Here is a 26,377-nt window from a genome sequence, read left to right as displayed (position 1 = left end):
GATCACACCGTACACTTCTCCAGAGTGGCTGTTGGCAATTTACATCCCGCCCATCAGCGTAGCAAGGCTCCCATGTCTCCATGGCCTGTCCTGCATTTCTGGTTTTTACACTTTTTTCAGCATGGCCCTTTTGACCGATGGCAAGCGAGACTTCTTTGTAGTGCCGATTTGCCTTTCCGGCTTGCTTGGTTGGCCAAAATGGGCGTATGCGTTTTTTCCTGAATATATTCAGGAAAAAACGCATACGCCCTTTTTGGCCAAGGGCATCATTGTCGACGTTTTGCCGCTTTTCATGGGCTTTAAAGGCGAGTCGAATCTACCTCCTGAAATCTGTTTCCTGCAATTCTGCCTTGCTTTCAAATCCTCTTCGTTGCCTTCCCTCAATATATTTGTGGACGAGAGTTATCCTTTATAACTCTGCAGGTTTGTGAATTGCAGTGCCCCTGAGCTCCATTTGTCAACTCGCTTGTTTGGGAGCTGGCCGCAAAAGCGCAGGATTGCTTCAGGCCCTATTCTGGTTCCGGAGGTGCAGGCTGAGCCTGTGGTTCATTCTTCTTCCTGATGGGAAAATAGAGTGATCTGTGCCTGTCCCAACACCGAGAGCTCGTCTCTCATTGGTTCCCCCTCTTCCCGTTTATTCTCAGGACAAATTGCAACCTGTACGAAACAGGAGGTTAACGGTGCTGATTCTCCAAGTAGGGTGATTGTTAGTAAAGCGGCTTTAGTGGCGAACCCGAGCACAAGGAGAGGAGAAGTGAGGTGGGTTTTAGAAACCTTTCCCGGTCACACGGTGTACAATCTTCTGGGTTTCCCATGCATGTTTTCGATGTAGGAAGATGCCCTTGAACCTGGAGATTTGGGACCCATGGGATGGGTAGCACGCAGTATTACTTTAAAGGGTCTGCGTTTGCTCACCCAACCTCACCAATCCTCTCAGCCCCAAGAGTGTCCAGCCTAATGTCTCATCCAGCTGTGGGTCTAGATATGGTCAATCCAGGTTGCATCAGAGCCCCTGAACGGATTTTGTAAGAATTTCTCTCTCTGTCACTGTCTTTGTTTTAGGGGTTTTTTTTTAAGTAATTTATTTTTATAATGGGGTTTAGCTGCTTTTCACTGCTGTGTTGATGCCGCTTTACACCCTCTTGATTCACTTCCAGAGAGATATCAATACATAGGTTTTCAGATTCTTACTAGTCAGATATATTCTTGTGCGGTGAATAGGGGGTGTTGCGTCCAGTTCACTGAGCAGGGAGTAGGTCTTGTCTATTACATATTTGGCTTATGGAACGGTATCTGAGCTAATTTCAAACCCTTGTTTTATGCATCACCCCACCTGACCTTTCCCTTTAAGCAGCCATAGTGTGTTTTCTAAACGTGTGACTCTGTTCTGTTTTGTAATTCAGTTCAAGGGTAGCGATTTTGACATTCCCTCTGTACGTGATATCTTAGGATAAGTGTCTTTTTCTGTGTGACTTATTTCACTTAGAGTCATCGTACCTAAATCCACTCATCATGCTGCTACTAGCCTTATGACATTGATTTCATGGCTGAGGGATATTCCATTGTGCATAAGTACCACAACTTCTTCCTGGGCTATTTAAGGTGTACCGAAGTGGAGGTTCTTGTAAACAGAGCAGCCCTACACTTTGGGGTGCCTGTGTCTTGTGGATTTTCAGTTTTCCCAATGTATACGCCCATGAGTGGAAGTGCCCTATGCTCTCTAAGCTGTGTTTATTACCTGTTTCAGGACACACCGTACACTTCTCCAGAGTGGCTGTTGGCAATTTACATCCCGCCCATCAGCGTAGCAAGGCTCCCATGTCTCCATGGCCTGTCCTGCATTTCTGGTTTTTACACTTTTTTCAGCATGGCCCTTTTGACCGATGGCAAGCGAGACTTCTTTGTAGTGCCGATTTGCCTTTCCGGCTTGCTTGGTTGGCCAAAAAGGGCGTATGCGTTTTTTCCTGAATATATTCAGGAAAAAACGCATACGCCCTTTTTGGCCAAGGGCATCATTGTCGACGTTTTGCCGCTTTTCATGGGCTTTAAAGGCGAGTCGAATCTACCTCCTGAAATCTGTTTCCTGCAATTCTGCCTTGCTTTCAAATCCTCTTCGTTGCCTTCCCTCAATATATTTGTGGACGAGAGTTATCCTTTATAACTCTGCAGGTTTGTGAATTGCAGTGCCCCTGAGCTCCATTTGTCAACTCGCTTGTTTGGGAGCTGGCCGCAAAAGCGCAGGATTGCTTCAGGCCCCATTCTGGTTCCGGGGGGGCAGGCTGAGCCTGTGGTTCATTCTTCTTCCTGATGGGAAAAGAGAGTGACCTGTGCCTGTCCCAACACCGAGAGCTCGTCTCTCATTGGTTCCCCCTCTTCCCGTTCATCCTCAGGACAAATTGCAACCTGTACGAAACAGGAGGTTAACGGTGCTGATTCTCCAAGTAGGGAGATTGTTAGTAAAGCGGCTGGAATGGCGAACCCGAGCACAAGGAGAGGAGAAGTGAGGTGCGTTTTAGAAACCTTTCCCGATCACACGGTGTACCATCTTCTGGGTTTCCCATGCATGTTTTCGTTGTAGGAAGATGCCCTTGAACCTGGAGATTTGGGACCCATGGGATGGGTAGCACGCAGTATTACTTTAAAGGGTCTGCGTTTGCTCACTCAACCTCACCAATCCTCTCAGCCCCAAGAGTGTCCAGCCTAATGTCTCATCCAGCTGTGGGTCTAGATATGGTCAATCCAGGTTGCATCAGAGCCCCTGAACGGATTTTGTAAGAATTTCTCTCTCTGTCACTGTCTTTGTTTTAGGGGTTTTTTTTTTAAGTAATTTATTTTTATAATGGGGTTTAGCTGCCTTTCACTGCTGTGTTGATGCCGCTTTACACCCTCTTGATTCACTTCCAGAGAGATATCAATACATAGGTTTTCAGATTCTTACTAGTCAGATATATTCTTGTGCGGTGAATAGGGGGTGTTGCGTCCAGTTCACTGAGCAGGGTGTAGGTCTTGTCTATTACATATTTGGCTTATGGAACGGTATCTGCGCTAATTTCAAACCCTTGTTTTATGCATCACCCCACCTGACCTTTCCCTTTAACCAGCCATAGTGTGTTTTCTAAACGTGTGACTCTGTTCTGTTTTGTAATTCAGTTCAAGGGTAGGGATTTTGACATTCCCTCTGTACGTGATATCTTAGGATAAGTGTCTTTTTCTGTGTGACTTATTTCACTTAGAGTCATCGTACCTAAATCCACTCATCATGCTGCTACTAGCCTTATGACATTGATTTCATGGCTGAGGGATATTCCATTGTGCATAAGTACCACAACTTCTTCCTGGGCTATTTAAGGTGTACCGAAGTGGAGGTTCTTGTAAACAGAGCAGCCCTACACTTTGGGGTGCCTGTGTCTTGTGGATTTTCAGTTTTCCCAATGTATACGCCCATGAGTGGAAGTGCCCTATGCTCTCTAAGCTGTGTTTATTACATGTTTCAGGACACACCGTACACTTCTCCAGAGTGGCTGTTGGCAATTTACATCCCGCCCATCAGCGTAGCAAGGCTCCCATGTCTCCATGGCCTGTCCTGCATTTCTGGTTTTTACACTTTTTTCAGCATGGCCCTTTTGACCGATGGCAAGCGAGACTTCTTTGTAGTGCCGATTTGCCTTTCCGGCTTGCTTGGTTGGCCAAAATGGGCGTATGCGTTTTTTCCTGAATATATTCAGGAAAAAACGCATACGCCCTTTTTGGCCAAGGGCATCATTGTCGACGTTTTGCCGCTTTTCATGGGCTTTAAAGGCGAGTCGAATCTACCTCCTGAAATCTGTTTCCTGCAATTCTGCCTTGCTTTCAAATCCTCTTCGTTGCCTTCCCTCAATATATTTGTGGACGAGAGTTATCCTTTATAACTCTGCAGGTTTGTGAATTGCAGTGCCCCTGAGCTCCATTTGTCAACTCGCTTGTTTGGGAGCTGGCCGCAAAAGCGCAGGATTGCTTCAGGCCCTATTCTGGTTCCGGAGGTGCAGGCTGAGCCTGTGGTTCATTCTTCTTCCTGATGGGAAAATAGAGTGATCTGTGCCTGTCCCAACACCGAGAGCTCGTCTCTCATTGGTTCCCCCTCTTCCCGTTTATCCTCAGGACAAATTGCAACCTGTACGAAACAGGAGGTTAACGGTGCTGATTCTCCAAGTAGGGTGATTGTTAGTAAAGCGGCTTTAGTGGCGAACCCGAGCACAAGGAGAGGAGAAGTGAGGTGGGTTTTAGAAACCTTTCCCGATCACACGGTGTACCATCTTCTGGGTTTCCCATGCATGTTTTCGATGTAGGAAGATGCCCTTGAACCTGGAGATTTGGGACCCATGGGATGGGTAGCACGCAGTATTACTTTAAAGGGTCTGCGTTTGCTCACCCAACCTCACCAATCCTCTCAGCCCCAAGAGTGTCCAGCCTAATGTCTCATCCAGCTGTGGGTCTAGATATGGTCAATCCAGGTTGCATCAGAGCCCCTGAACGGATTTTGTAAGAATTTCTCTCTCTGTCACTGTCTTTGTTTTAGGGTTTTTTTTTTAAGTAATTTATTTTTATAATGGGGTTTAGCTGCTTTTCACTGCTGTGTTGATGCCGCTTTACACCCTCTTGATTCACTTCCAGAGAGATATCAATACATAGGTTTTCAGATTCTTACTAGTCAGATATATTCTTGTGCGGTGAATAGGGGGTGTTGCGTCCAGTTCACTGAGCAGGGAGTAGGTCTTGTCTATTACATATTTGGCTTATGGAACGGTATCTGAGCTAATTTCAAACCCTTGTTTTATGCATCACCCCACCTGACCTTTCCCTTTAAGCAGCCATAGTGTGTTTTCTAAACGTGTGACTCTGTTCTGTTTTGTAATTCAGTTCAAGGGTAGCGATTTTGACATTCCCTCTGTACGTGATATCTTAGGATAAGTGTCTTTTTCTGTGTGACTTATTTCACTTAGAGTCATCGTACCTAAATCCACTCATCATGCTGCTACTAGCCTTATGACATTGATTTCATGGCTGAGGGATATTCCATTGTGCATAAGTACCACAACTTCTTCCTGGGCTATTTAAGGTGTACCGAAGTGGAGGTTCTTGTAAACAGAGCAGCCCTACACTTTGGGGTGCCTGTGTCTTGTGGATTTTCAGCTTTCCCAATGTATACGCCCATGAGTGGAAGTGCCCTATGCTCTCTAAGCTGTGTTTATTACCTGTTTCAGGACACACCGTACACTTCTCCAGAGTGGCTGTTGGCAATTTACATCCCGCCCATCAGCGTAGCAAGGCTCCCATGTCTCCATGGCCTGTCCTGCATTTCTGGTTTTGACACTTTTTTCAGCATGGCCCTTTTGACCGATGGCAAGCGAGACTTCTTTGTAGTGCCGATTTGCCTTTCCGGCTTGCTTGGTTGGCCAAAAAGGGCGTATGCGTTTTTTACTGAATATATTCAGGAAAAAACGCATACGCCCTTTTTGGCCAAGGGCATCATTGTCGACGTTTTGCCGCTTTTCATGTGCTTTAAAGGCGAGTCGAATCTACCTCCTGAAATCTGTTTGCTGCAATTCTGCCTTGCTTTCAAATCCTCTTCGTTGCCTTCCCTCAATATATTTGTGGACGAGAGTTATCCTTTATAACTCTGCAGGTTTGTGAATTGCAGTGCCCCTGAGCTCCATTTGTCAACTCGCTTGTTTGGGAGCTGGCCGCAAAAGCGCAGGATTGCTTCAGGCCCTATTCTGGTTCCGGGGGGGCAGGCTGAGCCTGTGGTTCATTCTTCTTCCTGATGGGAAAAGAGAGTGACCTGTGCCTGTCCCAACACCGAGAGCTCGTCTCTCATTGGTTCCCCCTCTTCCCATTCATCCTCAGGACAAATTGCAACCTGTACGAAACAGGAGGTTAACGGTGCTGATTCTCCAAGTAGGGAGATTGTTAGTAAAGCTGCCTGAATGGCGAACCCGAGCACAAGGAGAGGAGAAGTGAGGTGCATTTTAGAAACCTTTCCCGATCACACGGTGTACCATCTTCTGGGTTTCCCATGCATGTTTTCGATGTAGGAAGATGCCCTTGAACCTGGAGATTTGGGACCCATGGGATGGGTAGCACGCAGTATTACTTTAAAGGGTCTGCGTTTGCTCACCCAACCTCACCAATCCTCTCAGCCCCAAGAGTGTCCAGCCTAATGTCTCATCCAGCTGTGGGTCTAGATATGGTCCATCCAGGTTGCATCAGAGCCCCTGAACGGATTTTGTAAGAATTTCTCTCTCTGTCACTGTCTTTGTATTAGGGGTTCTTTTTTTAAAGTAATTTATTTTTATAATGGGGTTTAGCTGCTTTTCACTGCTGTGTTTATGCCGCTTTCCACCCTCTTGATTCACTTCCAGAGAGATAGCAATACATAGGTTTTAAGATTCTTACTAGTCAGATATATTCTTGTGCGGTGAATAAGGGGTGTTGAGTCCAGTTCACTGAGCAGGGAGTAGGTCTTGTCTATTACATATTTGGCTTATGGAACGGTATCTGAGCTAATTTCAAACCCTTGTTTTATGCATCACCCCACCTGACCTTTCCCGTTAAGCAGCCATAGTGTGTTTGCTAAACGTGTGACTCTGTTCTGTTTTGGAATTCAGTTCAAGGGTAGCGATTTTGACATTCCCTCTGTACGTGATATCTTAGGATAAGTGTCTTTTTCTGTGTGACTTATTTCACTTAGAGTCATTGTACCTAAATCCACTCATCATGCTGCTACTAGCCTTATTACATTGATTTCATGGCTGAGTGATATTCCATTGTGCATAAGTACCACAACTTCTTTGTCCATTTTTCTCTTTCCTGGGCTATTTAAGGTGTACCGAAGTGGAGGTTCTTGTAAACAGAGCAGCCCTACACTTTTTGGTGCCTGTGTCTTGTGGATTTTCAGTTTTCGCAATGTATACGCCCATGAGTGGAAGTGCCCTATGCTCTCTAAGCTGTGTTTATTACGTGTTTCAGGACACACCGTACACTTCTCCAGAGTGGCTGTTGGCAATTTACATCCCGCCCATCAGCGTAGCAAGGCTCCCAGGTCTCCATGGCCTGTCCTGCATTTCTGATTTTTACACTTTTTTCAGCATGGCCCTTTTGACCGATGGCAAGCGAGACTTCTTTGTAGTGCCGATTTGCCTTTCCGGCTTGCTTGGTTGGCCAAAAAGGGCGTATGCGTTTTTTCCTGAATATATTCAGGAAAAAACGCATACGCCCTTTTTGGCCAAGGGCATCATTGTCGACGTTTTGCCGCTTTTCATGGGCTTTAAAGGCGAGTCGAATCTACCTCCTGAAATCTGTTTCCTGCAATTCTGCCTTGCTTTCAGATCCTCTTCGTTGCCTTCCCTCAATATATTTGTGGACGAGAGTTATCCTTTATAACTCTGCAGGTTTGTGAATTGCAGTGCCCCTGAGCTCCATTTGTCAACTCGCTTCTTTGGGAGCTGGCCGCAAAAGCACAGGATTGCTTCAGGCCCTATTCTGGTTCGGGGGGGCAGGCTGAGCCTGTGGTTCATTCTTCTTCCTGATGGGAAAAAAGAGTGACCTGTTCCTTACTCAACACCTAGAGCTCGTCTCTCATTGGTTCCCCCTCTTCCCGTTCATCCTCAGGACAAATTGCAACCTGTACGAAACAGGAGGTTAACGGTGCTGATTCTCCAAGTAGGGAGATTGTTAGTAAAGCGGCTGGAATGGCGAACCCGAGCACAAGGAGAGGAGAAGTGAGGTGCATTTTAGAAACCTTTCCCGCTCACACGGTGTACCATCTTCTGGGTTTCCCATGCATGTTTTCGATGTAGGAAGATGCCCTTGAACCTGGAGATTTGGGACCCATGGGATGGGTAGCACGCAGTATTACTTTAAAGGGTCTGCGTTTGCTCACCCAACCTCACCAATCCTCTCAGCCCCAAGAGTGTCCAGCCTAATGTCTCATCCAGCTGTGGGTCTAGATATGGTCCATCCAGGTTGCATCAGAGCCCCTGAACGGATTTTGTAAGAATTTGTCTGTCTGTCACTGTCTTTGTTTTAGGGTTTTTTTTTTTTTTTAAGTAATTTATTTTTCTAATGGGGTTTAGCTGCTTTTCACTGCTGTGTTTATGCCGCTTTCGACCCTCTTGATTCACTTCCAGAGAGATAGCAATACATAGGTTTTTAGATTCTTACTAATCAGATATATTCTTGTGCGGTGAATAAGGGGTGTTGAGTCCAGTTCACTGAGCAGGAAGTAGGTCTTGTCTATTACATATTTGGCTTATGGAACGGTATCTGAGCTAATTTCAAACCCTTGTTTTATGCATCACCCCACCTGACCTTTCCCGTTAAGCAGCCATAGTGTGTTTGCTAAACGTGTGACTCTGTTCTGTTTTGGAATTCAGTTCAAGGGTAGCGATTTTGACATTCCCTCTGTAAGTGATATCTTAGGATATGTGTCTTTTTCTGTGTGACTTATTTCACTTAGAGTCATCGTACCTAAATCCACTCATCATGCTGCTACTAGCCTTATGACATTGATTTCATGGCTGAGGGATATTCCATTGTGCATAAGTACCACAACTTCTTTGTCCATTTTTCTCTTTCCTGGGCTATTTAAGGTGTACCGAAGTGGAGGTTCTTGTAAACAGAGCAGCCCTACACTTTGGGGTGCCTGTGTCTTGTGGATTTTCAGCTTTCCCAATTTATACGCCCATGAGTGGAAGTGCCCTATGCTCTCTAAGCTGTGTTTATTACCTGTTTCAGGACACACCGTACACTTCTCCAGAGTGGCTGTTGGCAATTTACATCCCGCCCATCAGCGTAGCAAGGCTCCCATGTCTCCATGGCCTGTCCTGCATTTCTGGTTTTTACACTTTTTTCAGCATGGCCCTTTTGACCGATGGCAAGCGAGACTTCTTTGTAGTGCCGATTTGCCTTTCCGGCTTGCTTGGTTGGCCAAAAAGGGCGTATGCGTTTTTTCCTGAATATATTCAGGAAAAAAGGCATACGCCCTTTTTGGCCAAGGGCATCATTGTCGACGTTTTGCCGCTTTTCATGGGCTTTAAAGGCGAGTCGAATCTACCTCCTGAAATCTGTTTGCTGCAATTCTGCCTTGCTTTCAAATCCTCTTCGTTGCCTTCCCTCAATATATTTGTGGACGAGAGTTATCCTTTATAACTCTGCAGGTTTGTGAATTGCAGTGCCCCTGAGCTCCATTTGTCAACTCGCTTGTTTGGGAGCTGGCCGCAAAAGCGCAGGATTGCTTCAGGCCCTATTCTGGTTCCGGGGGGGCAGGCTGAGCCTGTGGTTCATTCTTCTTCCTGATTGGAAAATAGAGTGACCTGTGCCTGTAACAACACCTAGAGCTCGTCTCTCATTGGTTCCCTCTATTCCCGTTCATCCTCAGGACAAATTGCAACCTGTACGAAACAGGAGGTTAACGGTGCTGATTCTCCAAGTAGGGAGATTGTTAGTAAAGCGGCCTGAATGGCGAACCCGAGCACAAGGAGACGAGAAGTGAGGTGCATTTTAGAAACCTTTCCCGCTCACACGGTGTACCATCTTCTGGGTTTCCCATGCATGTTTTCGATGTAGGAAGATGCCCTTGAACCTGGAGATTTGGGACCCATGGGATGGGTAGCACGCAGTATTACTTTAAAGGGTCTGGTTTGCTCACCCAACCTCACCAATCCTCTCAGCCCCAAGAGTGTCCAGCCTAATGTCTCATCCAGCTGTGGGTCTAGATATGGTCCATCCAGGTTGCATCAGAGCCCCTGAACGGATTTTGTAAGAATTTGTCTGTCTGTCACTGTCTTTGTTTTAGGGTTTTTTTTTTTTTTTTAAGTAATTTATTTTTCTAATGGGGTTTAGCTGCTTTTCACTGCTGTGTTTATGCCGCTTTCCACCCTCTTGATTCACTTCCAGAGAGATAGCAATACATAGGTTTTTAGATTCTTACTAGTCAGATATATTCTTGTGCGGTGAATAAGGGGTGTTGAGTCCAGTTCACTGAGCAGGGAGTAGGTCTTGTCTATTACATATTTGGCTTATGGAACGGTATCTGAGCTAATTTCAAACCCTTGTTTTATGCATCACCCCACCTGACTTTCCCGTTAAGCAGCCATAGTGTGTTTGCTAAACGTGTGACTCTGTTCTGTTTTGGAATTCAGTTCAAGGGTAGCGATTTTGACATTCCCTCTGTACGTGATATCTTAGGATAAGTGTCTTTTTCTGAGTGACTTATTTCACTTAGAGTCATTGTACCTAAATCCACTCATCATGCTGCTACTAGCCTTATGACATTGATTTCATGGCTGAGGGATATTCCATTGTGCATAAGTACCACAACTTCTTCCTGGGCTATTTAAGGTGTACCGAAGTGGAGGTTCTTGTAAACAGAGCAGCCCTACACTTTGGGGTGCCTGTGTCTTGTGGATTTTCAGTTTTCCCAATGTATACGCCCATGAGTGGAAGTGCCCTATGCTCTCTAAGCTGTGTTTATTACATGTTTCAGATCACACCGTACACTTCTCCAGAGTGGCTGTTGGCAATTTACATCCCGCCCATCAGCGTAGCAAGGCTCCCATGTCTCCATGGCCTGTCTTGCATTTCTGGTTTTTACACTTTTTTCAGCATGGCCCTTTTGACCGATGGCAAGCGAGACTTCTTTGTAGTGCCGATTTGCCTTTCCGGCTTGCTTGGTTGGCCAAAAAGGGCGTATGCGTTTTTTCCTGAATATATTCAGGAAAAAACGCATACGCCCTTTTTGGCCAAGGGCATCATTGTCGACGTTTTGCCGCTTTTCATGGGCTTTAAAGGCGAGTCGAATCTACCTCCTGAAATCTGTTTCCTGCAATTCTGCCTTGCTTTCAAATCCTCTTCGTTGCCTTCCCTCAATATATTTGTGGACGAGAGTTATCCTTTATAACTCTGCAGGTTTGTGAATTGCAGTGCCCCTGAGCTCCATTTGTCAACTCGCTTGTTTGGGAGCTGGCCGCAAAAGCGCAGGATTGCTTCAGGCCCTATTCTGGTTCCGGGGGGGGCAGGCTGAGCCTGTGGTTCATTCTTCTTCCTGATGGGAAAAGAGAGTGACCTGTGCCTGTCCCAACACCGAGAGCTCGTCTCTCATTGGTTCCCCCTCTTCCCGTTCATCCTCAGGACAAATTGCAACCTGTACGAAACAGGAGGTTAACGGTGCTGATTCTCCAAGTAGGGAGATTGTTAGTAAAGCGGCTTTAGTGGCGAACCCGAGCACAAGGAGAGGAGAAGTGAGGTGCGTTTTAGAAACCTTTCCCGATCACATGGTGTACCATCTTCTGGGTTTCCCATGCATGTTTTCGATGTAGGAAGATGCCCTTGAACCTGGAGATTTGGGACCCATGGGATGGGTACCACGCAGTGTTACTTTAAAGGGTCTGCGTTTGCTCACCCAACCTCACCAATCCTCTCAGCCCCAAGAGTGTCCAGCCTAATGTCTCATCCAGCTGTGGGTCTAGATATGGTCAATCCAGGTTGCATCAGAGCCCCTGAACGGATTTTGTAAGAATTTCTCTCTCTGTCACTGTCTTTGTTTTAGGGGTTTTTTTTTAAAGTAATTTATTTTTATAATGGGGTTTAGCTGCTTTTCACTGCTGTGTTGATGCCGCTTTACACCCTCTTGATTAACTACAAGAGAGATATCAATAGATAGGTTTTCAGATTGTTACTAGTCAGATATATTCTTGTTTGGTGAATAGGGGGTGTTGTGTCCAGTTCACTGAGCAGAGAGTAGGTCTTGTCTATTACATATTTGGCTTATGGAACGGTATCTGAGCTAATTTCAAACCCTTGTTTTATGCATCACCCCACCTAACCTTTCCCGTTAAGCAGCCATCGTGTGATTTATAAACGTGTGACTCTGTTCTGTTTTGTAATTCAGTTCAAGGGTAGCGATTTTGACATTCCCTCTGTACGTGATATCTTAGGATAAGTGTCTTTTTCTGTGTGACTTATTTCACTTAGAGTCATCGTACCTAAATCCACTCATCATGCTGCTACTAGCCTTATGACATTGATTTCATGGCTGAGGGATATTCCATTGTGCATAAGTACCACAACTTCTTGATCCATTTTTCTCTTTCCTGGGCTATTTAAGGTGTACCGAAGTGGAGGTTCTTGTAAACAGAGCAGCCCTACACTTTGGGGTGCCTGTGTCTTGTGGATTTTCAGTTTTCCCAATGTATACGCCCATGAGTGGAAGTGCCCTATGCTCTCTAAGCTGTGTTTATTACATGTTTCAGGACACACCATACACTTCTCCAGAGTGGCTGTTGGCAATTTACATCCCGCCCATCAGCGTAGCAAGGCTCCCATGTCTCCATGGCCTGTCCTGCATTTCTGGTTTTTACACTTTTTTCAGCATGGCCCTTTTGACCGATGGCAAGCGAGACTTCTTTGTAGTGCCGATTTGCCTTTCCGGCTTGCTTGGTTGGCCAAAAAGGGCGTATGCGTTTTTTCCTGAATATATTCAGGAAAAAACGCATACGCCCTTTTTGGCCAAGGGCATCATTGTCGACGTTTTGCCGCTTTTCATGTGCTTTAAAGGCGAGTCGAATCTACCTCCTGAAATCTGTTTGCTGCAATTCTGCCTTGCTTTCAAATCCTCTTCGTTGCCTTCCCTCAATATATTTGTGGACGAGAGTTATCCTTTATAACTCTGCAGGTTTGTGAATTGCAGTGCCCCTGAGCTCCATTTGTCAACTCGCTTCTTTGGGAGCTGGCCGCAAAAGCACAGGATTGCTTCAGGCCCTATTCTGGTTCGGGGGGGCAGGCTGAGCCTGTGGTTCATTCTTCTTCCTGATGGGAAAAGAGAGTGACCTGTTCCTTACCCAACACCTAGAGCTCGTCTCTCATTGGTTCCCCCTCTTCCCGTTCATCCTCAGGACAAATTGCAACCTGTACGAAACAGGAGGTTAACGGTGCTGATTCTCCAAGTAGGGAGATTGTTAGTAAAGCGGCCTGAATGGCGAACCCGAGCACAAGGAGAGGAGAAGTGAGGTGCATTTTAGAAACCTTTCCCGCTCACACGGTGTACCATCTTCTGGGTTTCCCATGCATGTTTTCGATGTAGGAAGATGCCCTTGAACCTGGAGATTTGGGACCCATGGGATGGGTACCACGCAGTGTTACTTTAAAGGGTCTGCGTTTGCTCACCCAACCTCACCAATCCTCTCAGCCCCAAGACTGTCCAGCCTAATGTCTCATCCAGCTGTGGGTCTAGATATGGTCAATCCAGGTTGCATCAGAGCCCCTGAACGGATTCTGTAAGAATTTCTCTCTCTGTCACTGTCTTTGTTTTAGGGTTTTTTTTTTTTTAAGTAATTTATTTTTCTAATGGGGTTTAGCTGCTTTTCACTGCTGTGTTTATGCCGCTTTCCACCCTCTTGATTCACTTCCAGAGAGATATCAATACATAGGTTTTCAGATTCTTACTAGTGAGATATATTCTTGTGTGGTGAATAGGGGGTGTTGAGTCCAGTTCACTGAGCAGGGAGTAGGTCTTGTCTATTACATATTTGGCTTATGGAACGGTATGTGAGCTCATTTCAAACCCTTGTTTTATGCATCACCTCACCTGACCTTTCCCGTTAAGCAGCCATCGTGTGTTTTCTAAACGTGTGACTCTGTTCTGTTTTGGAATTCAGTTCAAGGGTAGCGATTTTGACATTCCCTCTGTACGTGATATCTTAGGATATGTGTCTTTTTCTGTGTGAGTTATTTCACTTAGAGTCATCGTACCTAAATCCACTCATCATGCTGCTACTAGCCTTATGACATTGATTTCATGGCTGAGTGATATTCCATTGTGCATAAGTACCACAACTTCTTTGTCCATTTTTCTCTTTCCTGGGCTATTTAAGGTGTACCGAAGTGGAGGTTCTTGTAAACAGAGCAGCCCTACACTTTGGGGTGCCTGTGTCTTGTGGATTTTCAGCTTTCCCAATGTATACGCCCATGAGTGGAAGTGCCCTATGCTCTCTAAGCTGTGTTTATTACCTGTTTCAGGACACACCGTACACTTCTCCAGAGTGGCTGTTGGCAATTTACATCCCGCCCATCAGCGTAGCAAGGCTCCCAGGTCTCCATGGCCTGTCCTGCATTTCTGGTTTTTACACTTTTTTCAGCATGGCCCTTTTGACCGATGGCAAGTGAGACTTCTTTGTAGTGCCGATTTGCCTTTCCGGCTTGCTTGGTTGGCCAAAAAGGGCGTATGCGTTTTTTCCTGAATATATTCAGGAAAAAACGCATACGCCCTTTTCGGCCAAGGGCATCATTGTCGACGTTTTGCCGCTTTTCATGTGCTTTAAAGGCGAGTCGAATCTACCTCCTGAAATCTGTTTGCTGCAATTCTGCCTTGCTTTCAAATCCTCTTCGTTGCCTTCCCTCAATATATTTGTGGACGAGAGTTATCCTTTATAACTCTGCAGGTTTGTGAATTGCAGTGCCCCTGAGCTCCATTTGTCAACTCGCTTGTTTGGGAGCTGGCCGCAAAAGCGCAGGATTGCTTCAGGCCCTATTCTGGTTCCGGGGGGGCAGGCTGAGCCTGTGGTTCATTCTTCTTCCTGATGGGAAAAGAGAGTGACCTGTGCCTGTCCCAACACCGAGAGCTCGTCTCTCATTGGTTCCCTCTCTTCCCGTTCATCCTCAGGATAAATTGCAACCTGTACGAAACAGGAGGTTAACGGTGCTGATTCTCCAAGTAGGGAGATTATAAGTAAAGCGGCTGGAATGGCGAACCCAGGCACAAGGAGAGGAGAAGTGAGGTGTGTTTTAGAAACCTTTCCCGTCACACGGTGTACCATCTTCTGGGTTTCCCATGCATGTTTTCGATGTAGGAAGATGCCCTTGAACCTGGAGATATGGGACCCATGTGATGGGTACCACACAGTGTTACTTTAAAGGGTCTGCGTTTGCTCACCCAACCTCACCAATCCTCTCAGCCCCAAGAGTGTCCAGCCTAATGTCTCATCCAGCTGTGGGTCTAGATATGGTCAATCCAGGTTGCATCAAAGCCCCTGATCGGATTCTGTAAGAATTTCTCTCTCTGTCACTGTCTTTGTTTTAGGGGTTTTTTTTTTAAAGTAATTTATATTTATAATGGGGTTTAGCTGCTTTTCACTGCTGTGTTTATGCCGCTTTACACCCTCTTGATTCACTTCCAGAGAGATATCAATACATAGATTTTAAGATTCTTACTAGTGAGATATATTCTTGTGCGGTGAATAGGGGGTGTTGAGTCCAGTTCACTGAGCAGGGAGTAGGTCTTGTCTATTACATATTTGGCTTATGGAACGGTATCTGAGCTAATTTCAAACCCTTGTTTTATGCATCACCCCACCTGACCTTTCCCGTTAAGCAGCCATCGTGTGTTTTCTAAACGTGTGACTCTGTTCTGTTTTGGAATTCAGTTCAAGGGTAGCGATTTTGACATTCCCTCTGTACGTGATATCTTAGGATAAGTGTCTTTTTCTGTGTGACTTATTTCACTTAGAGTCATCGTACCTAAATCCACTCATCATGCTGCTACTAGCCTTATGACATTGATTTCATGGCTGAGTGATATTCCATTGTGCATAAGTACCACAACTTCTTTGTCCATTTTTCTCTTTCCTGGGCTATTTAAGGTGTACCGAAGTGGAGGTTCTTGTAAACAGAGCAGCCCTACACTTTGGGGTGCCTGTGTCTTGTGGATTTTCAGCTTTCCCAATGTATACGCCCATGAGTGGAAGTGCCCTATGCTCTCTAAGCTGTGTTTATTACCTGTTTCAGGACACACCGTACACTTCTCCAGAGTGGCTGTTGGCAATTTACATCCCGCCCATCAGCGTAGCAAGGCTCCCATGTCTCCATGGCCTGTCCTGCATTTCTGGTTTTTACACTTTTTTCAGCATGGCCCTTTTGACCGATGGCAAGCGAGACTTCTTTGTAGTGCCGATTTGCCTTTCCGGCTTGCTTGGTTGGCCAAAAAGGGCGCATGCGTTTTTTCCTGAATATATTCAGGAAAAAACGCATGCGCCCTTTTTGGCCAAGGGCATCATTGTCGACGTTTTGCCGCTTTTCATGGGCTTTAAAGGCGAGTCGAATCTACCTCCTGAAATCTGTTTGCTGCAATTCTGCCTTGCTTTCAAATCCTCTTCGTTGCCTTCCCTCAATATATTTGTGGACGAGAGTTATCCTTTATAACTCTGCAGGTTTGTGAATTGCAGTGCCCCTGAGCTCCATTTGTCAACTCGCTTGTTTGGGAGCTGGCCGCAAAAGCGCAGGATTGCTTCAGGCCCTATTCTGGTTCGGGGGGGCAGGCTGAGCCTGTGGTTCATTCTTCTTCCTGATGGGAAATTAGAGTGACCTGTGCCTGTCCCAACACCGAGAGCTCGTCTCTCATTGGTTCCCCCTCTTCCCGTTCATCCTCAGGACAAATTGCAACCTGTACGAAACAGGAGGTTAACGGTGCTGATTCTCCAAGTAGGGAGATTATCAGTAAAGCGGCTGGAATGGCGAACCCTGGCACAAGGAGAGGAGAAATGAGGTGTGTTTTAGAAACCTTTCCCGCTCACACGGTGTACCATCTTCTGGGTTTCCCATGCATGTTTTCGATGTAGGAAGATGCCCTTGAACCTGGAGATTTGGGACCCATGGGATGGGTACCACGCAGTGTTACTTTAAAGGGTCTGCGTTTGCTCACCCAACCTCACCAATCCTCTCAGCCCCAAGAGTGTCCAGCCTAATGTCTCATCCAGCTGTGGGTCTAGATATGGTCAATCCAGGTTGCATCAGAGCCCCTGAACGGATTTTGTAAGAATTTCTCTCTCTGTCACTGTCTTTGTATTAGGGGTTCTTTTTTTAAAGTAATTTATTTTTATAATGGGGTTTCGCTGCTTTTCACTGCTGTGTTTATGCCGCTTTCCACCCTCTTGATTCACTTCCAGAGAGATATCAATACATAGGTTTTCAGATTCTTACTAGTCAGATATATTCTTGTGCGGTGAATAGGGGGTGTTGAGTCCAGTTCACTGAGCAGGGAGTAGGTCTTGTCTATTACACATTTGGCTTATGGAACGGTATCTGAGCTAATTTCAAACCCTTGTTTTATGCATCACCCCACCTGACCTTTCCCGTTAAGCAGCCATCGTGTGTTTTCTAAACGTGTGACTCTGTTCTGTTTTGGAATTCAGTTCAAGGGTAGCGATTTTGACATTCCCTCTTTACGTGATATCTTAGGATAAGTGTCTTTTTCTGTGTGACTTATTTCACTTAGAGTCATCGTACCTAAATCCACTCATCATGCTGCTACTAGCCTTATGACATTGATTTCATGGCTGAGTGATATTCCATTGTGCATAAGTACCACAACTTCTTTGTCCATTTTTCTCTTTCCTGGGCTATTTAAGGTGTACCGAAGTGGAGGTTCTTGTAAATAGAGCAGCCCTACACTTTGGGGTGCCTGTGTCTTGTGGATTTTCAGCTTTCCCAATGTATACGCCCATGAGTGGAAGTGCCCTATGCTCTCTAAGCTGTGTTTATTACCTGTTTCAGGACACACCGTACACTTCTCCAGAGTGGCTGTTGGCAATTTACATCCCGCCCATCAGCGTAGCAAGGCTCCCATGTCTCCATGGCCTGTCCTGCATTTCTGGTTTTTACACTTTTTTCAGCATGGCCCTTTTGACCGATGGCAAGCGAGACTTCTTTGTAGTGCCGATTTGCCTTTCCGGCTTGCTTGGTTGGCCAAAAAGGGCGCATGCGTTTTTTCCTGAATATATTCAGGAAAAAACGCATGCGCCCTTTTTGGCCAAGGGCATCATTGTCGACGTTTTGCCGCTTTTCATGGGCTTTAAAGGCGAGTCGAATCTACCTCCTGAAATCTGTTTGCTGCAATTCTGCCTTGCTTTCAAATCCTCTTTGTTGCCTTCCCTCAATATATTTGTGGACGAGAGTTATCCTTTATAACTCTGCAGGTTTGTGAATTGCAGTGCCCCTGAGCTCCATTTGTCAACTCGCTTGTTTGGGAGCTGGCCGCAAAAGCGCAGGATTGCTTCAGGCCCTATTCTGGTTCGGGGGGACAGGCTGAGCCTGTGGTTCATTCTTCTTCCTGATGGGAAATTAGAGTGACCTGTGCCTGTCCCAACACCGAGAGCTCGTCTCTCATTGGTTCCCCCTCTTCCCGTTCATCCTCAGGACAAATTGCAACCTGTACGAAACAGGAGGTTAACGGTGCTGATTCTCCAAGTAGGGAGATTGTTAGTAAAGCGGCTGGAATGGCGAACCCGAGCACAAGGAGAGGAGAAGTGAGGTGCGTTTTAGAAACCTTTCCCGATCACACGGTGTACCATCTTCTGGGTTTCCCATGCATGTTTTCGTTGTAGGAAGATGCCCTTGAACCTGGAGATTTGGGACCCATGGGATGGGTAGCACGCAGTATTACTTTAAAGGGTCTGCGTTTGCTCACCCAACCTCACCAATCCTCTCAGCCCCAAGAGTGTCCAGCCTAATGTCTCATCCAGCTGTGGATCTAGATATGGTCAATCCAGGTTGCATCAGATCCCCTGAACGGATTTTGTAAGAATTTCTCTCTCTGTCACTGTCTTTGTTTTAGGGGTTTTTTTTTTAAGTAATTTATTTTTATAATGGGGTTTAGCTGCTTTTCACTGCTGTGTTGATGCCGCTTTACACCCTCTTGATTCACTTCCAGAGAGATATCAATACATAGGTTTTCAGATTCTTACTAGTCAGATATATTCTTGTGCGGTGAATAGGGGGTGTTGCGTCCAGTTCACTGAGCAGGGAGTAGGTCTTGTCTATTACATATTTGGCTTATGGAACGGTATCTGAGCTAATTTCAAACCCTTGTTTTATGCATCACCCCACCTGACCTTTCCCTTTAAGCAGCCATAGTGTGTTTTCTAAACGTGTGACTCTGTTCTGTTTTGTAATTCAGTTCAAGGGTAGCGATTTTGACATTCCCTCTGTAAGTGATATCTTAGGATAAGTGTCTTTTTCTGTGTGACTTATTTCACTTAGAGTCATCGTACCTAAATCCACTCATCATGCTGCTACTAGCCTTATGACATTGATTTCATGGCTGAGGGATATTCCATTGTGCATAAGTACCACAACTTCTTCCTGGGCTATTTAAGGTGTACCGAAGTGGAGGTTCTTGTAAACAGAGCAGCCCTACACTTTGGGGTGCCTGTGTCTTGTGGATTTTCAGTTTTCGCAATGTATATGCCCATGAGTGGAAGTGCCCTATGCTCTCTAAGCTGTGTTTATTCCATGTTTCAGGACACACCGTACACTTCTCCAGAGTGGCTGTTGGCAATTTACATCCCGCCCATCAGCGTAGCAAGGCTCCCATGTCTCCATGGCCTGTCCTGCATTTCTGGTTTTTACACTTTTTTCAGCATGGCCCTTTTGACCGATGGCAAGCGAGACTTCTTTGTAGTGCCGATTTGCCTTTCCGGCTTGCTTGGTTGGCCAAAAAGGGCGTATGCGTTTTTTCCTGAATATATTCAGGAAAAAACGCATACGCCCTTTTTGGCCAAGGGCATCATTGTCGACGTTTTGCCGCTTTTCATGGGCTTTAAAGGCGAGTCGAATCTACCTCCTGAAATCTGTTTGCTGCAATTCTGCCTTGCTTTCAAATCCTCTTCGTTGCCTTCCCTCAATATATTTGTGGACGAGAGTTATCCTTTATAACTCTGCAGGTTTGTGAATTGCAGTGCCCCTGAGCTCCATTTGTCAACTCGCATGTTTGGGAGCTAGCCGCAAAAGCGCAGGATTGCTTCAGGCCCTATTCTGGTTCGGGGGGGCAGGCTGAGCCTGTGGTTCATTCTTCTTCCTGATGGGAAATTAGAGTGACCTGTGCCTGTCCCAACACCGAGAGCTCGTCTCTCATTGGTTCCCCCTCTTCCCGTTTATCCTCAGGACAAATTGCAACCTGTACGAAACAGGAGGTTAACGGTGCTGATTCTCCAAGTAGGGAGATTGTTAGTAAAGCGGCTGGAATGGCGAACCCGAGCACAAGGAGAGGAGAAGTGAGGTGCGTTTTAGAAACCTTTCCCGCTCACACGGTGTACCATCTTCTGGGTTTCCCATGCATGTTTTCGATGTAGGAAGATGCCCTTGAACCTGGAGATTTGGGACTCATGGGATGGGTAGCACGCAGTATTACTTTAAAGGGTCTGCGTTTGCTCACCCAACCTCACCAATCCTCTCAGCCCCAAGAGTGTCCAGCCTAATGTCTCATCCAGCTGTGGGTCTAGATATAGTCAATCCAGGTTGCATCAGAGCCCCTGAACGGATTTTGTAAGAATTTCTCTCTCTGTCACTGTCTTTGTTTTAGGGGTTTTTTTTTAAGTAATTTATTTTTATAATGGGGTTTAGCTGCTTTTCACTGCTGTGTTGATGCCGCTTTACACCCTCTTGATTCACTTCCAGAGAGATATCAATACATAGGTTTTCAGATTCTTACTAGTCAGATATATTCTTGTGCGGTGAATAGGGGGTGTTGCGTCCAGTTCACTGAGCAGGGAGTAGGTCTTGTCTTTTACATATTTGTCTTATGGAACGGTATCTGAGCTAATTTCAAACCCTTGTTTTATGCATCACCCCACCTGACCTTTCCCGTTAAGCAGCCATCGTGTGTTTTCTAAACGTGTGACTCTGTTCTGTTTTGTAATTCAGTTCAAGGGTAGCGATTTTGACATTCCCTCTGTACGTGATATCTTAGGATAAGTGTCTTTTTCTGTGTGACTTATTTCACTTAGAGTCATCGTACCTAAATCCACTCATCATGCTGCTACTAGCCTTATGATATTGATTTCATGGCTGAGGGATATTCCATTGTGCATAAGTACCACAACTTCTTTATCCATTTTTCTCTTTCCTGGGTTATTTAATGTGTATCGAAGTCGAGGTTCTTGTAAACAGCGCAGCCCTACACTTTGGGGTGCCTGTGTCTTGTGGATTTTCAGTTTTCGCAATGTATACGCCCATGAGTGGAAGTGCCCTATGCTCTCTAAGCTGTGTTTATTCCATGTTTCAGGACACACCGTACACTTCTCCAGAGTGGCTGTTGGCAATTTACATCCCGCCCATCAGTGTAGCAAGACTCCCATGTCTCCATGGCCTGTCCTGCATTTCTGGTTTTTACACTTTTTTCAGCATGGCCCTTTTGACCGATGGCAAGCGAGACTTCTTTGTAGTGCCGATTTGCCTTTCCGGCTTGCTTGGTTGGCCAAAAAGGGCGTATGCGTTTTTTCCTGAATATATTCAGGAAAAAACGCATACGCCCTTTTTGGCCAAGGGCATCATTGTCGACGTTTTGCCGCTTTTCATGGGCTTTAAAGGCGAGTCGAATCTACCTACTGAAATCTGTTTCTTGCAATTCTGCCTTGCTTTCAAATCCTCTTCGTTGCCTTCCCTCAATATATTTGTGGACGAGAGTTATCCTTTATAACTCTGCAGGTTTGTGAATTGCAGTGCCCCTGAGCTCCATTTGTCAACTCGCTTGTTTGGGAGCTGGCCGCAAAAGCGCAGGATTGCTTCAGGCCCTATTCTGGTTCCGGGGGAGGCAGGCTGAGCCTGTGGTTCATTCTTCTTCCTGATGGGAAAAGAGAGTGACCTGTGCCTGTCCCAACACCGAGAGCTCGTCTCTCATTGGTTCCCCCTCTTCCCGTTCATCCTCAGGACAAATTGCAACCTGTACGAAACAGGAGGTTAACGGTGCTGATTCTCCAAGTAGGGAGATTGTTAGTAAAGCGGCTGGAATGGCGAACCCGAGCACAAGGAGAGGAGAAGTGAGGTGCGTTTTAGAAACCTTTCCCGATCACACGGTGTACCATCTTCTGGGTTTCCCATGCATGTTTTCGTTGTAGGAAGATGCCCTTGAACCTGGAGATTTGGGACCCATGGGATGGGTAGCACGCAGTATTACTTTAAAGGGTCTGCGTTTGCTCACCCAACCTCACCAATCCTCTCAGCCCCAAGAGTGTCCAGCCTAATGTCTCATCCAGCTGTGGGTCTAGATATGGTCAATCCAGGTTGCATCAGAGCCCCTGAACGGATTTTGTAAGAATTTCTCTCTCTGTCACTGTCTTTGTTTTAGGGTTTTTTTTTTTAAGTAATTTATTTTTATAATGGGGTTTAGCTGCTTTTCACTGCTGTGTTGATGCCGCTTTACACCCTCTTGATTCACTTCCAGAGAGATATCAATACATAGGTTTTCAGATTCTTACTAGTCAGATATATTCTTGTGCGGTGAATAGGGGGTGTTGCGTCCAGTTCACTGAGCAGGGAGTAGGTCTTGTCTATTACATATTTGGCTTATGGAACGGTATCTGAGTTAATTTCAAACCCTTGTTTTATGCATCACCCCACCTGACCTTTCCCTTTAAGCAGCCATAGTGTGTTTTCTAAACGTGTGACTCTGTTCTGTTTTGTAATTCAGTTCAAGGGTAGCGATTTTGACATTCCCTCTGTAAGTGATATCTTAGGATAAGTGTCTTTTTCTGTGTGACTTATTTCACTTAGAGTCATCGTACCTAAATCCACTCATCATGCTGCTAGTAGCCTTATGACATTGATTTCATGGCTGAGGGATATTCCATTGTGCATAAGTACCACAACTTCTTCCTGGGCTATTTAAGGTGTACCGAAGTGGAGGTTCTTGTAAACAGAGTAGCCCTACACTTTGGGGTGCCTGTGTCTTGTGGATTTTCAGTTTTCGCAATGTATATGCCCATGAGTGGAAGTGCCCTATGCTCTCTAAGCTGTGTTTATTCCATGTTTCAGGACACACCGTACACTTCTCCAGAGTGGCTGTTGGCAATTTACATCCCGCCCATCAGCGTAGCAAGGCTCCCATGTCTCCATGGCCTGTCCTGCATTTCTGGTTTTTACACTTTTTTCAGCATGGCCCTTTTGACCGATGGCAAGCGAGACTTCTTTGTAGTGCCGATTTGCCTTTCCGGCTTGCTTGGTTGGCCAAAAAGGGCGTATGCGTTTTTTCCTGAATATATTCAGGAAAAAACGCATACGCCCTTTTTGGCCAAGGGCATCATTGTCGACGTTTTGCCGCTTTTCATGGGCTTTAAAGGCGAGTCGAATCTACCTCCTGAAATCTGTTTGCTGCAATTCTGCCTTGCTTTCAAATCCTCTTCGTTGCCTTCCCTCAATATATTTGTGGACGAGAGTTATCCTTTATAACTCTGCAGGTTTGTGAATTGCAGTGCCCCTGAGCTCCATTTGTCAACTCGCATGTTTGGGAGCTAGCCGCAAAAGCGCAGGATTGCTTCAGGCCCTATTCTGGTTCGGGGGGGCAGGCTGAGCCTGTGGTTCATTCTTCTTCCTGATGGGAAATTAGAGTGACCTGTGCCTGTCCCAACACCGAGAGCTCGTCTCTCATTGGTTCCCCCTCTTCCCGTTTATCCTCAGGACAAATTGCAACCTGTACGAAACAGGAGGTTAACGGTGCTGATTCTCCAAGTAGGGAGATTGTTAGTAAAGCGGCTGGAATGGCGAACCCGAGCACAAGGAGAGGAGAAGTGAGGTGCGTTTTAGAAACCTTTCCCGCTCACACGGTGTACCATCTTCTGGGTTTCCCATGCATGTTTTCGATGTAGGAAGATGCCCTTGAACCTGGAGATTTGGGACCCATGGGATGGGTAGCACGCAGTATTACTTTAAAGGGTCTGCGTTTGCTCACCCAACCTCACCAATCCTCTCAGCCCCAAGAGTGTCCAGCCTAATGTCTCATCCAGCTGTGGGTCTAGATATAGTCAATCCAGGTTGCATCAGAGCCCCTGAACGGATTTTGTAAGAATTTCTCTCTCTGTCACTGTCTTTGTTTTAGGGGTTTTTTTTTTAAGTAATTTATTTTTATAATGGGGTTTAGCTGCTTTTCACTGCTGTGTTGATGCCGCTTTACACCCTCTTGATTCACTTCCAGAGAGATATCAATACATAGGTTTTCAGATTCTTACTAGTCAGATATATTCTTGTGCGGTGAATAGGGGGTGTTGCGTCCAGTTCACTGAGCAGGGAGTAGGTCTTGTCTTTTACATATTTGTCTTATGGAACGGTATCTGAGCTAATTTCAAACCCTTGTTTTATGCATCACCCCACCTGACCTTTCCCGTTAAGCAGCCATCGTGTGTTTTCTAAACGTGTGACTCTGTTCTGTTTTGTAATTCAGTTCAAGGGTAGCGATTTTGACATTCCCTCTGTACGTGATATCTTAGGATAAGTGTCTTTTTCTGTGTGACTTATTTCACTTAGAGTCATCGTACCTAAATCCACTCATCATGCTGCTACTAGCCTTATGACATTGATTTCATGGCTGAGGGATATTCCATTGTGCATAAGTACCACAACTTCTTCCTGGGCTATTTAAGGTGTACCGAAGTGGAGGTTCTTGTAAACAGAGCAGCCCTACACTTTGGGGTGCCTGTGTCTTGTGGATTTTCAGTTTTCGCAATGTATATGCCCATGAGTGGAAGTGCCCTATGCTCTCTAAGCTGTGTTTATTCCATGTTTCAGGACACAGCGTACACTTCTCCAGAGTGGCTGTTGGCAATTTACATCCCGCCCATCAGCGTAGCAAGGCTCCCATGTCTCCATGGCCTGTCCTGCATTTCTGGTTTTTACACTTTTTTCAGCATGGCCCTTTTGACCGATGGCAAGCGAGACTTCTTTGTAGTGCCGATTTGCCTTTCCGGCTTGCTTGGTTGGCCAAAAAGGGCGTATGCGTTTTTTCCTGAATATATTCAGGAAAAAACGCATACGCCCTTTTTGGCCAAGGGCATCATTGTCGACGTTTTGCCGCTTTTCATGGGCTTTAAAGGCGAGTCGAATCTACCTCCTGAAATCTGTTTCCTGCAATTCTGCCTTGCTTTCAAATCCTCTTCGTTGCCTTCCCTCAATATATTTGTGGACGAGAGTTATCCTTTATAACTCTGCAGGTTTGTGAATTGCAGTGCCCCTGAGCTCCATTTGTCAACTCGCATGTTTGGGAGCTAGCCGCAAAAGCGCAGGATTGCTTCAGGCCCTATTCTGGTTCGGGGGGGCAGGCTGAGCCTGTGGTTCATTCTTCTTCCTGATGGGAAATTAGAGTGACCTGTGCCTGTCCCAACACCGAGAGCTCGTCTCTCATTGGTTCCCCCTCTTCCCGTTTATCCTCAGGACAAATTGCAACCTGTACGAAACAGGAGGTTAACGGTGCTGATTCTCCAAGTAGGGAGATTGTTAGTAAAGCGGCTGGAATGGCGAACCCGAGCACAAGGAGAGGAGAAGTGAGGTGCGTTTTAGAAACCTTTCCCGCTCACACGGTGTACCATCTTCTGGGTTTCCCATGCATGTTTTCGATGTAGGAAGATGCCCTTGAACCTGGAGATTTGGGACCCATGGGATGGGTAGCACGCAGTATTACTTTAAAGGGTCTGCGTTTGCTCACCCAACCTCACCAATCCTCTCAGCCCCAAGAGTGTCCAGCCTAATGTCTCATCCAGCTGTGGGTCTAGATATAGTCAATCCAGGTTGCATCAGAGCCCCTGAACGGATTTTGTAAGAATTTCTCTCTCTGTCACTGTCTTTGTTTTAGGGGTTTTTTTTTAAGTAATTTATTTTTATAATGGGGTTTAGCTGCTTTTCACTGCTGTGTTGATGCCGCTTTACACCCTCTTGATTCACTTCCAGAGAGATATCAATACATAGGTTTTCAGATTCTTACTAGTCAGATATATTCTTGTGCGGTGAATAGGGGGTGTTGCGTCCAGTTCACTGAGCAGGGAGTAGGTCTTGTCTTTTACATATTTGTCTTATGGAACGGTATCTGAGCTAATTTTAAACCCTTGTTTTATGCATCACCCCACCTGACCTTTCCCGTTAAGCAACCATCGTGTGTTTTCTAAACGTGTGACTCTGTTCTGTTTTGTAATTCAGTTCAAGGGTAGCGATTTTGACATTCCCTCTGTAAGTGATATCTTAGGATAAGTGTCTTTTTCTGTGTGACTTATTTCACTTAGAGTCATCGTACCTAAATCCACTCATCATGCTGCTACTAGCCTTATGACATTGATTTCATGGCTGAGGGATATTCCATTGTGCATAAGTACCACAACTTCTTTATCCATTTTTCTCTTTCCTGGGCTATTTAATGTGTATCGAAGTCGAGGTTCTTGTAAACAGCGCAGCCCTACACTTTGGGGTGCCTGTGTCTTGTGGATTTTCAGTTTTCGCAATGTATACGCCCATGAGTGGAAGTGCCCTATGCTCTCTAAGCTGTGTTTATTCCATGTTTCAGGACACACCGTACACTTCTCCAGAGTGGCTGTTG

Source organism: Eubalaena glacialis, chromosome 5 (genome assembly GCF_028564815.1).
Source record: "Eubalaena glacialis isolate mEubGla1 chromosome 5, mEubGla1.1.hap2.+ XY, whole genome shotgun sequence".
NCBI classification, from domain to species: domain Eukaryota; kingdom Metazoa; phylum Chordata; class Mammalia; order Artiodactyla; family Balaenidae; genus Eubalaena; species Eubalaena glacialis.
The sequence above is the reverse complement of the archived record's forward strand: the minus strand, read 5'-3'. Positions refer to the sequence as shown.